The sequence below is a fragment of the Canis aureus genome, chromosome 11, assembly GCF_053574225.1.
Source record: "Canis aureus isolate CA01 chromosome 11, VMU_Caureus_v.1.0, whole genome shotgun sequence".
NCBI lineage: Eukaryota > Metazoa > Chordata > Mammalia > Carnivora > Canidae > Canis > Canis aureus.
In genome coordinates this window covers 40,796,908-40,813,091 of record NC_135621.1, presented here as the reverse complement: position 1 = coordinate 40,813,091, position 16,184 = coordinate 40,796,908, and the positions used below count along the sequence as shown (strand labels likewise).

The following is a 16,184-nucleotide window of genomic DNA, read 5'->3' as shown; positions in this document are numbered from 1 at the left end:
CCCACGTCGGGCATCCCGGTGCATGGAGCCTGCTTCTCCCTCTGCTTCTCCCTCTGCCTCTGTGTGTGTGTGTGTGTGTGTGATTATCGTAAATTAAAAAAAAAAAAAATGCTAGCTTTAAAAAAAAAAAGAATCGGAGGAGGTCAGGCCTTTGTAGCTCAGTTAGGACAAATGTCAGAAGAGCTAGTGTTTCCTGAATATTTCTCAACTTTAAAATCTCCAAGACCAGTCAGGGGACCTAAACCAGTTTGTTGACAGATCTACCGTGAGGGGAATTATCTCTGAGACCTGGCCTAGGTAAGCACTCCGTAAGGGGAGAGGAGACGAGTTTTTCAGTCCCACAGACACGGAGGGTTGAAACCTAGCGGACCCAGTGGCAGCGCCCGGGAGGAGCACTGGCTACGCTCCGGGAGCTTGCAGGGGCCCCAGGGCCACAGCCGGGCAGAGTGGGGAGGCTGGATGCCCCAGGCCCGCTCCTCACCCTGCGCCCCCCGCCCTGCTCTGCAGCACCAGGGCCACGATGCTCTCGCTCGCTCTGCAGGGGCCTTTCCAGGCTCTGCGGAGGGGCTTCCAGGGCTGGGCTGGGGCTGGGGGAGCCGGCTGCGGGAAGGGAGGGCGGGCACGTCTCCCCTTTGCCTATGGCAGGTCTCAGGCAGCAGCTGCGTCTCTTGCTCCGTGTCCCCGGGTCCCCTGGGGTCCCCTGGGATCCCCAGCCCCTGAGTGCTGCCTCCCACTGAGGCCCACGGAGGCCTCCTCCTCCTCGTCCTTCAGTCGCTGCTGCTCCGGCGCCCTCTGCATTACATTCCCTCTGCTGAAATTACTTAATGTAGATTCTGTTTTCCTAGTTAGACCTTTTAAACTGTTTTTAGGAGGACACAGATTTTATGCTAACTGAAGTCTCATTATATACAAATGTCTGGATAAATTAACTAAAAATGTATCCCAGTCCTCTGAGCTGACCTAATTTATCTTTTCTTGTTTAAGTGAGCCCCCCGCCCTCCAAGAGCAGGAGAGAGAGGCTTCCAGAAGGCCAGTTCCTCCCTTAGCCCTAATCAGCGACTAGTATGTTGCAGGCAGGATTAGCTAAACGTTATCTCAAATTAGGGAGGAACCGGGAGGTGGGACCACAATGTGCTGAGCACAAGCTAATGTCCAGATACAATCTGGATGGAGCAAGAGTATGTTTAATTGAAAAAGGCTACTCAGGTGGTTCTGGTGAATTTTTGCTTCCACATCTGACTTCTCCACCTGATAACTACTCTCAAAGGCATTTAAAACAATCCCCGCGGGATCCCTGGGTGGCGCAGCGGTTTAGCGCCTGCCTTTGGCCCAGGGCGCGATCCTGGAGACCCGGGATCGAATCCCACGTCGGGCTCCTGGTTCATGGAGCCTGCTTCTCCCTATGTCTCTGCCTCTCTCTCTCTCTCTCTCTGTGTGAATATCATGAAAAAAAAAATCCCTGCTTTAGAAACAACTCGAGAGCAGAATTCCTTGTGTTCCTTTATCTTGACCTGCCATAGGTACATTATTAAAGCCTTACTCCATCTAACAGTAATGTACTTTGAGAGTTTTGTTCCTTTGGTCATTCATTCATTCATTCATTCCTTGAAGGCATTCTGTTCAGATTGCCTTGTAAGTGCAAGGAGCTACGTTATGACCACCCTCAGTATTCATTTCACACAGTGGCTTCTCCTTAGTTTATAAAACCTCTGTTTTTTGCCACATTAAGGAGACAGTTCCAGATGAAATCCATGTCTAGTGGTTTGTTCCTGACCTCCTCTGATTGACTTTTGACCACCTCGTTTTATCTTTATTCACTCTTTAGTTTCGGTGGAGTAGAATTAAAAGTTGAGTCTGGTACTGTTTGGAAACTATTATCTCATGTAGCTGAAACTGTTAACGAAGAAACAGACAGCTTGAAGCTAGCAGCTTTAGTCTCAGGAGGGCTAACCTTTCAGACTGTCGTCACGGATATTAGCTTGTGCTCAGCACATTTGCACAGTTCAAGACATGTGGACCCAAGTGAGGAAGAAGTCTTGGCAGCACAACTCAACAGCTGTCGCTGTGATAACTGGTGTTTATTTTCTGTGACCATGTCGGAGTCACTCTTGGCACCTGTGACCCCAGGCTCTGGCACCAGCCCGGCCAAGTGCTGATGGCGAGCTTCTAGAACTATGGCAAGAGGAATAGGTTTATTTTGATCTGCTTAGCACTATGAAGAGAATTTACGAACCGGAGCAGAGATTGGTTCAAGAAGCAAAGAATAGAATGGGTGGTGAGGTACCGAGTAAAGCACAATTTCTGAATTTGGAAGCTGGATGTCCAATTAATTGTCAGGTGCTAAAACTCATCCAGTGGATTCTTCATACTATTGAGATAAGGGAAAACATGAGAAATTGAGACTGTAAAATAAAACATTGAGTGGCCGAAAATACCATATCCAGAGGTTGAAAGGTAAGCACAAAATGAGGAAATATTTACAATTGATATGATAAAGTATTAATGTCCTTAAAATAGATTTTGTATAGATTAGTATAATAAAGGTTAACAATCCAATAGAGAGCAGATCAACTTCATAAGGTTGGTAACTGACCACGCAACAACAAAGGAAGAGCCGATGGCATTATTAAAATGTGCCTGACCTCACTCGTCATAAAAGAAATGCAAATACAACTACAATTGAGACGTCACATTTTTCTATCAGAATGGGAAAAATCCAAAGTTGGCATTACTCTGGGTGCCTGACTGGCTCAGTCAGTAGAGCATGCAACTCTTAATGTCAGGGTTGTGAGTTCGAGCCCTATGTTGGGCATATTTTTCTTAAAAATAAAATCTTTTTAAAAAAATGTTGGCATTACTCAACATCTATGGCACCACAATGAAATGACAACCTCTCCACATTGTGTGTGGGAGTATAAATCAGGTCAGAGTTTTGGAAAGCAGTTTAACAATGTTAACATTTAACACAAGCATGCCATTTGATGTAGATACTCCTTTTCTAGAACTGTGTTCTAAGGAGATGTTTGATAATTTTGAAAAGATTTAGATGCAAGGATTTTCATCATAGGCTTACCCACAGTATAAAAAATGGAACAACCTAAAAGCTCATCTAGAGTTTTACCAAAATGAGTTACTACACATTAACAATATAATACCTTGAACACAATTCAGTTCTTAAGATGAAATAGAGCTATGTATATTGACTGACCAAAATATCTACAACATATGTTAAGTAAAAGAAAGCATATTATAAAATAGCATGAAAAGCATGATTCTGATATGAGATAGTGCATTATGTGCTGTGTGTTTACACATGTCCAGTGGAGACAGCTGTCCAGAGATGGGTCCAGTACAATGTGAACATTAAATCCAGTGGGTTTTCTGTAACGGATGGAAAATTGGGTAGTTTTTAATTTTATGCTTTATAGTTTCCTGCATTATGATTTTTCATAGAGCACATATGATTTTTGACCAGAAAAAAAGGAAAATTATTTTAATAAAATAAATCCTCTTAGAGATTCAGTGGCTGAACTAGAACATAAACTGTACTACCTGGATTCTCTGTCCAATCTTTCCCTCACATTCTTGTGCTGCTGCTTTACCTTCCATCAATAATCCAAAATCTTAGGTCCTGCCTCTGAGTGGTTAGTATGGTGGGTGACAAGGGATGGTACACCAGAAACTTCTGGGGCTCCCATACTGAAAAATAGGATGGTTGCCGGGGTCCCTCTCCATCAGTTTGTGGAAAACTTCCCATCCTCTTCTGAACACGGCCATGTCAACAATGACGACAATGACAAAAGGCATGTGCCATCCAAGTGTACACATCATTCATTTCCAGCTCAAAACTCTGTTTTCACAGAAGTAGCAAGCTAATACGGGAGGGTGTGGCCATCTTCCTCGACATCAGCCAAAAAACTGGTTACAATCATGTTGCCCAGCATCCAGTTTTCCCTTAATGATCCATGTTCAAGCTTCCAGATGCCCGTATTTTAAAAACTCAATCTTTTTTTTTTTTTTTTAAGATTTTGTTTATTTATTCATGAGAGACATGCAGAGAGAGAGGCAGAGACACAGGAAGAGGGTGTAGAAGCAGGCTCCACACAGGAGCCCGATGTGGGACTCAATCCCGGAACTCCAGGATCACATCCTTTTTTTTTTTTTTTTTCTTTTTTTCAGGATCACATCCTGAGCCGAAGGCAGATACTCAACTGCTGAGCCACCCAGGTGTCCCAAAACTCAATCTTTTTTTAATGACTTTTATCTCTCTTGATGAAAATTCTCAATTGTTATATTCTGCTTCATGTGGCAACCTTGCCGTGTCTGATTCCAGTTCTAAGGAGCCTTTTTTGAATTGTAGCAGCTTCAATTCCCAAAGACAGAATTCACCACCATTTGTGTGGGAGTGATGCTCAAAGAATTGCACAGCTAACGGTAATGGCTGCTCAACTAAGATAGGAGTGTGTCCAGAGGCTCCTGCCATGCTAGATGCTGGGTCCCCAGGTGACTGGATAATGTGGCAGTCAGGAGGTTCCTGGGGAGCACCTAGGCTTCTGAAGGCAGTAGGGGACACTTGGGGAACTAGAAAAGTTGCTGCCACCAATGGATAAGGAATTTCAATATTTGAACACCCAGGTGGTATGCCTTGATTTTGTGTTTGGATGCTGTTTTCTCTCTTCCTGTCATAATTGTACTGTCACCAAGCTGCATTTCAATAATGACAACTTTTTTAAAATTTTATTTATCTGAGAGAGAGACGAGAGAGGGAGAGAGAGAAGGCAAGAGCATGAGTGAGAGGGGCAGAGGGAGACAGGGAGAGAGAATCCCAAGCAGACACTCCGCCAGAGAGTCTGATGTGGGGCTCAATCATAAGATCAGGACCTGAGCTAAAACAAAGAGTCAGATGATTAATCAACTGCTCCACCTAGGCACCCTGAAAACTATATTTCTAATTCAGATTTCTCACTGAGTACTCCATGGAGGATCTAGTCAAATAGAACCAGTATTTCAGAGAGTGTGGGTCAAATGGGTCCCAGCAACTTGGATCATTAATTGCAAACTTGAAACCACTCCTCTAATTATAGTCACTAATCTAAACACACAATATATTTGTTTCAAGTTCTGACACACAAAAACCTATTAAAGACAATTGAATCTATGATCCATCCCTGGAACTGTGCGTCATCTGATCTCCAACAACCCCAAAGATTATGGATTGAATAAAGAAGTTTCTATTAAGAAATGTCTGTCTTGATTTGTTCAGCGTATGATTCCATGTCAGTTTCTTGTTTTGCTCATTTCTTTTTAAAATTTTGAACCTACACTTCATCTTCGCCCCCAGCTTTATTGAGATATAATTGATATATATACATTGTGTAAGTTTAAGGTATACAACGTGATGATTTGATATACTACAAAATGATGACCATGTTAAGATCAGTTACCCATCCATCACTTCAAAAATTGCCTTTTTTGTGTGTGGTAAGAATACCTACAATCCATTCTATTAGCAGTTTTCAAATATAAAATATAGTATTGTTAACTATAGTTGCCCTGTTGGATATTAGATCCCCAGAACTTATTCATCTTATGACAGGAAGTTTGTACCCTTTGACCAGAATCCCCCCATTTCCCCCACTTCCAGCCCCTGTCAACCACCAATTTATCTACTCTTGTTTCTATGAGTTTAGCTTTTTTAGATTTCACTTATAAGTGAGATCATACAGTATTTGTCTTTTTTGGTCTGACCCATTCCGTTTAGCATAATGCCCTCAGGGTCATTTGTGCTGATTTTCTTTATCCATTCATTCATCGATGGACAAATCAAAGTTAGATTGTTTCCATATGTTGGCTATTGTGAATAATGCTTCAACGAACATGGCGGTGCAGATATCAATTTGAGATAGTGATTTCATTTCCTTGGGATACATATCCATAAATGAGATCATTGAATTGTCTAGAAGCTTTGGTTTTAGTTTAGTTTAGTTTTTTTCTTTTAACGATTTATTTATTTATTTGAGAGAGAGAAAGAGAGCAAGCATGAGTCAGGGGAGGGGCAGAAGGAGAAAATCTTCAAGCAGACTCCCTGATGTGCATGGAGCCCACACGGGCCTCAGTCTCATGACATATGAGATCGTAACCTGAGCAGAAACCAAGAATCTGATGTTTAGCAAAATGAGCAACCCAGGCACCCCTCTACTTTTAGTTTTTTGAGGAACTTCCATACTGTTTTCCACAGTGCTACACCAGTTTGCATTCCCCCCAATGTGTAAGAGGGTTCTCCTTTCTTCACATTCTCACCAACATTCGTTATTTCTTTTCTTTTTGATAATGCTACTCTAGCTGATGTGATCTCTCACTGTAGTTTGGGTTTGCATTTCCCTAATGATTAAAGATGTTGAGCAGCTAGTCATGTAGCTGTTGGTCATTTTTATGTTGTCTTTATATTCGTGTACATTTGTATGTATGTCTTCTCTGGAAAAATGTCTATTCAGTTCCTTGTCCATTTTAAAATCAGATTATTTGTTTTCTTGCTATTGAGTTGTATGAATTCCTTATATATTTAGGATATTAACTCCTTATCAGATATATGACTTAACAAATATTTTCTCCCATTCCCCAGGTTGCCTTTTCATTTTGTTGATGGTATCCTTTGTTGTATGGGAGCCTTTTAGTTAAAAAAAAAAAAAAAAATCCCATAACCAATGTCAAATAGTTTTTTTTCCTGTGTTTTTTTCTAAGAGTTTTATAGTTTTAGGTCTTTAGTTTTTTTTTTTTTTTTAAGATTTACTTATTAATATGACAGAAAGAGAGAGAGAAAGCATGCACATGAGAGTGGGGGGATGGGCAGAGGCAGAGACTCTCAAGCAGACTCCCCACTGAGCGTGAAGCCCAATGCAGGGCTGGATCCCATGACCCATACGATGATGACCTGAGCCCAAACCAAGAGTCTGGTGCCTAAATGACTGAACCACCCAGGAACCCATCAAGTCTTACTTCTAAGTCTTGAAGCTATTATAATTTTTGTGAGTGGTGTCAGATAGGGGTCCACTTTCATTCTTCTGCATGAGCATATCCAGTTCTCCCAGCACCATTTATTGAAGAGACTACCCTTCCTCCATTGAGTGTTCTTAGATCCCTTATCAAATATGAGCTGACTGTATATGCATGGATTTATTTCTGGGCTCTCAATTCTATTTCGTTGGTCCATGGCTCTGTTTTTATGTTAGTACCATACTATTTTGATTACTTTAACTTTGTAATGTAATTTGAAGCCAGGAAGTGTGATGCTTCTAGCTTTTTTCACTGTATCCCTTTGGCTATTTGAGGTCTTTTGTGGTTTCATACTAATTTTACAGTTGTTTTTTCTACTTCTGTGAAAAATGTCATAAGGATTTTGATGGAGATTGCATTGAATTTATAGATAGCTTTGGGTAGTATGGACATTTTAACAACACCAATTCTTTCTATCCATGACCACAAGATACCTCTCCATTTTCAGTCTTTAATTTCTTTCATCAATGTCATAAAGTTTTCAATGTAGATCCTTGACTTCTTTGATTGAATCTACTTGAATTATTTTATTGTTTTTGACTAATGTAAATTGTATTGTTTTATTTCTTTTTCAGATAGTTTGTGTATAGAAACTCAACATTTTTCTTGCCCAATTGGTCTGCCTGGGACTTCCTAGGCAAGAAAAATAAAAGGCATCTGAATTGCAGAGATAGAAATAAAATTGTCTCTGTTTGCAGATGCCATGATATTATGGAAAACCCTAAAGACTCCATCAAAAATCTGTTCAAAATAATAAAGAAGTCAAGCTGTAGAATACAAAATAAATATAAAAAAGAGTTGCATTTCTTCACTTCATTTTTATTCTCTTATCCTCAGACAACTATCATGAGGGCCATTCACTCTCTTCTTATATTTCCATCCCTGCCATTTCCAAGAAAGGTATGTATCTTCAGGGTGGCATCATGGGCAAGATACATAGGAGGTAGGAAGCTGCCAAACACCAGGAAAAGGCTCTCAGGATTTTCAGGAAACTAATGTCAATAATGAAGCATGAGTGTGAATGATTTTCCTTGGAATCAGTGAACAAACACCACTCCTCTCCAACCTTTGCCTCGCTTGTCCTTTTTGATAACTGCGTCAGAGGACAGAGATCTGGCTGCTAGCCCATACCAGAAAGGGGAGATAAGAGGACAAGAATTAGATTCTTGGAGGACTGGAGAACAAAATCCTATCTGGGATTACTAAATTCGAACTACCAGGAGTTAGTCCTGGGCTCCAGGTCACACAGTGACATTCCTCTTTCTTAAGATTGGAATAATTGTGCTAAAATTTTGAAGTCAGCTTTTGGCCCTTTCGTGGGATGGAGTGAAAGGCATGTTGGGTTCACGGACGTGTGGGAATGGATAGAAAAAGTTCCATGTGCTGCGTGTGTATGCACGTACTTTTGTGTGTGTATGTGCGTATGATGGGTGTGTACGTGTGTCTAAGCACACACACCTCCAGAATACAAAGGAATGTTCAGGAACCAAGTGTGAACTCTTTCCTAAGTGTGCTGTTGGCACACATAAGAAGGGAGCATTTTGACCAGAATCACTTTCCATGAACCTGTCAGCCAAGGGACTCTGGCAGAAAAATACCTTTGCTGGAGGAGCCTCACTTTCCAGCCGGGCTGAACTGAGGATCCTGTATCCTGTCCTAGCTCAGAGATGAGCTGCAAAGGCAGGAGCTAGCCAGTCAGCTGGATTGTTAAAGGATTGTAAAGATTCGATTCAGGCCTTTGAGTACATGTACATGGCAACAACCACCTCCACTTGATTAGATGCACAAAGATTTCCAATTCAATCACGTTATTTAAGGGAGCCAAGGGCCATTAGGAAACAGGCTTGATGGAATGCCACAGGGATTTTCTTAAGGTATGTGTGTTTGATGATCCATCTGGCTTTTCTTAGCTATGCTTTTTATATTCTTCAGAGACACCATTAAAGGCGAAGAGAGGGTCGATGGTTTTTGACAAAGGTTTGTATTTCTATGCATGAAAATTGTTAATTTGAGTTTTTAGGTTCCTGGGTCTTGAGTAATATTAACATGTTAACAGAATTTTAGAATCATTAGGCCTCTCAGCATGCAAGCTCTAAAGGAATGGTCCCCATCAAGTAGCATATATTATGTATAATATATTGATCATTTAATATATGTAATATATTTATGTATATAGAGAGGATTATAATGTATATATTACATATACAATTATTTATATGCTGTATGTGTGTACCTATTATGTATATATAAGATGTAATTATGTATAAATGTATAATAAATAACCTAGCTAATTATAAACTTGTTTAGGAATTTCACATATGCACACTTTTGAACTAGAGGGAGGGAACAGAGCACATTTGGCCAAATTCAGAAGCCTCTTGAATCATGTTGGGTGGTTGGTGTGAAGCCACACTTAAACTTTAGAGATGATAAAATCTGTTTGCCCTTAGTAAAATACAATTTCCTGTTTGCGGGCCTGAGAGGAGGAAAGACTTTTAAAAGAGGCTTATTAAAATCTCTGAAAGTGGGGATCCCTGCGTGGCTCAGTGGTTTGGCGCCTGCCTTTGGCCCAGGGTGCGATCTTGGAGACCTGGGATCGAGTCCTGCATCGGGCTCTGGGCATGGAGCCTGCTTCTCCCTCTGCCTGTGTTGTGTCTCTGCCTCTCTCTCTCTTTCTATGTCTATGATGAATAAATAAAATCTTAAAAAAAAAAAATCTCTGAAAGTGTTGTTGAACATTTAAAAAAAAACACAGTTGCTTGTATTAAGTACAAATGTACTAGAAACATAGGGGTTATATTTCACCTAAAGTACACATGAATTAAAAAGTCTAGGAAGGGAGAGATGTGGTTCAACTAAAATAGTTGAAAAATAATTGGTGACATTTGACAAAATCAAGATATTACCATATTTGTGTACTTCCCCTTGGACTGAACCTCTTATCTATGTAAAACAAGAGGCCTTAATCTCTAACTCACTTTATGGTGCTGGATCAGTGTGATTTATGAAAACATAGAAGGTTTTAAAGCAACACAAATTCACCAGTGAAACTCTCCAGACACACAGGATGTGACTTTGGCATTGACTGACTCTTCAGCATTTAATTGGTACTGCAGCGAAGACATTTTATCAGAGGCCCAGAGGGCTGATACTTAACCCAGGGTAGTGAGGACTGGGTGGTGAGAAGAGGTTAGCAGTCACATTGGGCTGGACCCCCACCATCTGGAAGGGATCTGCAGGCTAAGGTCTAAGAGGGGGAGAGGAAGTGTGGAGGGGGGAGTGCAAAGGATGTGAGGGAGGAAGTGGGAATGCAGGGGAAGAGGATGGGGAGAGAACAGAGGGAGGGAGCTGAGGGGATAAAAAAAAGCAATGAAAGATGCACAGCCAGGTGGAAGTGAGACCAGAGCCATCTTTTCCTGATTTACAAGACAGCCACAACATGAAATGTATCAAGAAAATTCTATTAAACTCCCCAACCATTAACCTGGTGAGAAGATGAGGCTGCTTCTCAAAGAAAAAGTCAAAAAAGATAAAGGAAATAGTGAACCTTTCTAACTAAGGAGATGGTAAAGAACTAACCCAAGAGGTCTCCTTTTCTCCACATGCCCTTGTTTTTTGACATACAGATTTTGTATTGTGTCAAAAAACAGGCAGCGATTTAACAAGTGATAGCTATCTATTATGACACACATACTCTTAAAATGCACAATATTAAAAAAAAATGCACAACATTTTACCCTGTGTTTCCACCATCATCTAGTTTTTATCCTAAAAAATCATGAGGAAAGAAGCATCCCAAATTACTCTTTTACTTTGGCCAGGAATCAGAAAGACTGAGCAAGAGTCAAAATTTGTCTGCTGTTGTGAAGCAATTCATTGGTTTTAAAACCCTTCAGTTGGCAGGATGTAGAAGAAGGAAATCAGATAAAAGCAAAACAACAAGATGAAATCATCCCATTTCTTTCTTTCGAAAGCCAGTTTCTGCGGAAAGGGTCGGGCAGCCGGTGGTTGGAGAGGTTGAGCAGTGCTGCTGAGGGTCACTCCCCACTCCCGTGTGCTCTAAAATCCAGGATGGAGGGCAGCCTGCCGGGGAGGGGGGTGGGGGGGTGGGGGGGTGGGGGGGGTGGGGGATCCTTAGCTCCGCCTTCGGCCCAGGGCATGATCCTGGAGTCTCAGGATTGAGTCCCCCATCGAGCTCCCCGCATGGAGCCTGCTTCTCCCTCTGCCTGTGTCTCTGCCTCTCTTTCTCTCTGTGTCTCTCACGAATAATTAAAATCTTAAAAAAAAAAAAAAAAACCAGGATAGAGAAGCCAGCTAATCCATAGAAAAGTGAGGCTTTACCTGTTTGATATCAAGCCATGTACCTTACAATGATAAGCTGGATGTTCAGTTAGGCTTTTTTTTTTTTTTTAATTTCATTGTGGTAAGAATATGTAACATGAGACCCACCCTCTTAACAAATTTCTAAGTGTACAACACAGTATTGTTGCCTGTAGGTACAACGTTGTACAGAAGATTCTAGAGCTTATTCATCTTGCTTGACTGAAACTTTGTGCCTGCTTGTAAGTAACCCCTCCTCCCAGGCCCTGACATCCACCATTCCACTTATTGTTTCTATGAATTTGACTATTTTAGCTACCTCATGTAAGCAAAATCATGCAGTATTTGTGTTTCTGTGACTGGCTTATTTCACTTAGCATAGAGTCTCCAAAGCTCATCTACATTGTCACATACAGCAGGATTCTCTTCTTTTATTAAGGCTGAATAATATTCCTGTGTGTGTAAATCTCACAATTTCTTTATCCATCCGTTGTGAACATTTAGGTTGTTTCCACGCATTGACTATTGTGAATAGTATTGCAATAGATAGAGGAGAACTGATATTTCTTCAAGTTACTGATTTTAATTCTTTTAAATAAATACTGAGAAGTGAAATGCTGCATCACACAGTAATTCTATTTTTGTTTGAGGACCCTGCATGATGTTTTTCTTGGTAGCTGTATCTACCAACAGTATTCAAGGATTCCAATTTCTCCACATTTCTTGTCAACACTCTTTCTCTCTCTTTTTAAAATAATAACCATCATTATGGTTTTGTTTGTGTTTCCCTCATGAGTAGTGACATTGATTGTTTTTTCATATACCTATTGGCTATTTGTGTATCTTCTTTGGAAAAAATATCTATTCAAGTCTGTAGCCCATTTTTTTTGGGGGGGGGGGCGGGAGGGGCAGAGAGAGAGAGAATCTTAAGTATGCTCCATGCTTAGCACAGAGCCTGACTTGGGGCTCGACCTCATAACCCGGAGATCATGACATGAACCGAAACCAAGAATTGGTTGCTTCACTGACTGAGCCACCTAGGCTCCCCTCTGTGGCCTATTTTTTAATTCAGTTCTTTTGTTTGTTTACTACCAAATTGCAAGAGTTCTTTTATATTTTGAAAATGAACCCCTCATTAGATATATGGTATTTAAAAAGAAAGCCACAGTCCCCAAATGGTGTCGCTTATGTTAAGGTCCCATGGCAGTAAACCAAGACTTACTACCTAACATAACTTCAGTTTCAACCTCCTCCCTTACCCTGCGCCCCACCCCCACCAGCACCCCCCACCCCCCTTCAGCCAGGAACATAATCTCTAACCAGCCAAACTGGAATTTCCTGGTCAACACTAGAAGGCAATTCCCCAAGAGACCCCTTCCATTCTCCTTAGGAAGGCAACCTTGCCTGAAACAATGCATTCCTTGCTAATAAATTCCTTTTCTCTGCCACCTCTCTTCCTTTAAAAACCTTCCATTGTGTATAGCTCCTTGGAGCTCCCCTTTACTTTCTAGATGAGATGCAGCCTGATTTGTGAGTCATTTAGTAAAACTGGTTAGATCTTCAAACGTGGTCAGATTTTGTTTTTTAACAATGACCTGTAAATATTTTCTCCCATTCTATAGGTTGCCTTATCACTTTATTGATGGTTTCCTTTGCTGTATAGAAGCCTTTTATTTTAATTTACTTTTTATTTGTATTTTTAAAGATTGTATTTATTTATTTATTTATTTATTTATTTATTTATTTATGAGAGAGAGAGAGAGTCCAAGCCAGAGAAGACACAGAGGAAGAGGGAAAAGCAGCTTCCCCACTGAGCAGAGCCCCACGTGGTGCTTGATCCCAGAACTGTGGGATCTTGACTTGAGCGGAAGGCAGATGCTTAATCAACTGAGCCATCTGGGTACCCCTGTACAGATGCCTTTTAGTTTGATATAGCCCAAGGAGCTTTTTCTTTGTTTTCCTCTAGGAGTTTCACAATTTCAAATCTTGCGTTCAAGTCTTTAAACCATTATGAATTCATTTTTTGTGAGTGGTTAAAATAGGTGTCCAGTTTCCTTCTGCAAATGAATATCCAGTTTTCCCAATATTATTTATTGAGGAGACTACCTTTCTCCAGTGAGTACTTTTACTCCCTTGTACAATATTAGTTGACCATATATGCGTGGGTTTATTTCTGGGCTCTAAATTATGTTCCATTGATTGATGTGCCTGTTTTATGTCAGTGCCACACTGTTTTGATTACTTCAGCTTTGTAATATAGTTTGAAACCAAGAAATGTGATACCTCTAGCTTTGTTTTCTTTCTCCAGGTTGATTTGGCCATTCGTTATCTTTTGTACAAATTTTTGAATTGTTTTTTCTATTTAAAAAATGCTTTAATTTTTTAAAATGCTGTGATTTTGATAGGGGTTGCATTAAATCTGTGGATTGCTTTGAATAATGTGGACATTTTAATAATACTAAGTCTTCCAATCTATGAAAATGCAATGTCTTTCCATTTATTTATGTCTTGTTTAATTTCTTTCATCAATGTTTTGTAGTTTTTGGTATATGGGTCTTTTATTTTCTCAGTTACGTTTATTCCTAGATAGTTTATCATTTTGGGGTGCTATTTTAAATTTTTATTTATTTGTTTATTTATGAGAGAGACAGAGAGAGAGAGAGAGAGAGAGAGAGAGAGGCAGAGACACAGGCAATGGGTGCTATTTTAAATGGAATTGTTTTCCTAATTTCCTTTTCAGATAGTTCATCATTAGTGTACAGATCCTTCTTGACTTCCAATGGAGTTATATCCCAATAAGTCCAAATGTAGTTAAGTTGTAAGTCAAAAATGCATTTAATACATCCAAACTACTGAACATCATAATTTAATCTAGCCTACCTTAAGTGCACTCAGAACACTTCCATTAGCCTACATTGGGCAAAGCCATCTCACACAAAGTCCATATTTAATAAGGTGTTGAATATCTCATGTAATTTATTTAATACTGCACTGGAAGTGAAAAACAGAATGGTTATATGGATACAGAATAGTTGTAAATGTATCGAGCACTTACCCCTGTGATGGTGTGGCTGACTGGGAGTTGTGGCTGGCCACTGCTGCTGCCCAGCTGCATGAGAAAGAATCATACCATGTATCACTAGTTTGGGAAAATATCAAAATTCAAAGTACAGTTTCTACTGAATGCATATCACTTTCACATCATCACAAAATTTAAAATCATAAATTGAAGGACTGTTGGGGGCCACCTCTATAGAAAAACAACTGGTTTTTGTATGTTGATTTTGCATCTGGCAATCTTACTAAATTTTTTTTATTACTTCTGACAGCTTTTTAAAATTGAATCTTTAGGATTTTCTATATATAAAATCATGTTGTCTGCAAACAGGAAGAATTTTAATTTCTTTTTTTCTGATTTGAATGCCTTTTGATCCTTTTTCTTGCCTAATTGCTCTGGCTAGGACTTCTAGTACTATGTCAAATAAACATGGTGAGAGGGGGGTATCCTTGCCTTATTCCTAATTTTAGAGGACAAACTCTCAGTTTTCACTAATAAGTATGATGTTAGTAGTCTTTTAAATAGGTCCTTCATTTTATTGAGATATTCCCTTTTATTTCTAATTTGTTGAGAGTTTTTAATCATAAAAATGTATTGAATTTTGTCAAGTGGCCTTTTTGCATGTTTTTAAATGATCATATGTTTTTTATCCTTATTCTCTTAATGCTGTGTATCACATTAATGGATTTTCATCTATTGAGCCATTCTTGCATTCCAGGGATAAATCCTACTTTGTCATGGTGTATGATCCTTTTAATGTGCTCTTGAATTAGATTTGCTAATATTTTGTTGAGAATTTTTGCACTTATATTCATCAGAGATATTGGCCTTTAGATTTTTTTGTGGCATATTTTTCTCTGACTTTGGTGTCAGGGTAATGATGGCCTTGTAAGATGAGTTTGGAAATGTTTTCTTCTCTTCAATTTTTTGGAAGAGTAGTGTTAGTGATAAAGAGGATCATAAAAGAGTACTATAGACAAGTATATGCCAACAAATTAGAAAGCTAGAAGAAATGGATAAATTCCCAGAAATGCACAATCTACCAAGACTGAATCATAAAAGAAGTACAAAGTAAGAACAGACCTGTAACTAGTGTGGGGATTGATGATTGAATTAAAAAAAAAATCAATTATTGATTGAATCAATAATCAAAAACTTCCCAACCAAGAAAAGCCCAGGACTAGATGCTTTCATGTGAATTCTATCAATTAGTTTCTTATTCTAGAAATTTTCTATTCTCCAACCATGCTAGCACATTTTAGATGGTTAGGTGAGGTATCAAGATAAGTCATTCTTCTTGCTTTAATCTCTTGTTCTGTCCTATTTAGGCATAACCAAAAAGAGGAATTTTAATCCTGAGTGTCATTGACTCCATGTTCTTTATGTGAATAATAATCTTTCTTCTTTCCTTTGTCATTGGCCTCTGGAAGGATTGTGGATTGCAAACTCCTTTGGCTTAAGGAATTCTGCTCATTTCTGTATAACTAATGTGCAGATCTGAAAAGAATGTGTGCATTAGATGATCATGTCCCCAAGAAAGTCAAGCAAGCAAAGAAAAACAAATTAGGAATGTCTGCAGCTTTCCAGTTATCTTCTCTCATTTGGAAAGCAGTGTATTTATGGAAAGTAAGCTTTTCTGAGTAAGCTGTTTTCTGTAACATTTCAGAAACAAGAAACTCAAGGTCTGTTTTGCTTAAACTGAAAGGAAAAATGTAAGAGGGAGGGGAAAAGGGGAAAAGAATTGAGCAAACAA

At 39.6% G+C, this 16,184-nt stretch overlaps 1 long non-coding RNA gene across 5 annotated transcripts in view; it reads left to right on the top strand.

The window, feature by feature from the left end:
- The window catches only part of LOC144323919 (uncharacterized), a 46,559-nt gene extending 36,682 nt beyond the window's left edge, over positions 1-9,877 (top strand). For 3 of the 5 annotated variants that reach the window (XR_013389265.1, XR_013389266.1, XR_013389264.1), the window contains exon 6: positions 4,180-6,536. This is a non-coding gene — a long non-coding RNA (uncharacterized LOC144323919). Of the gene's footprint in view, positions 1-1,825; positions 2,455-4,179; positions 6,537-7,890 lie in introns of those variants that run through there. The other 2 variants (XR_013389268.1, XR_013389267.1) reach the window with 2 other exon arrangements.
- Positions 9,878-16,184: the final 6,307 nt, after the last annotated feature.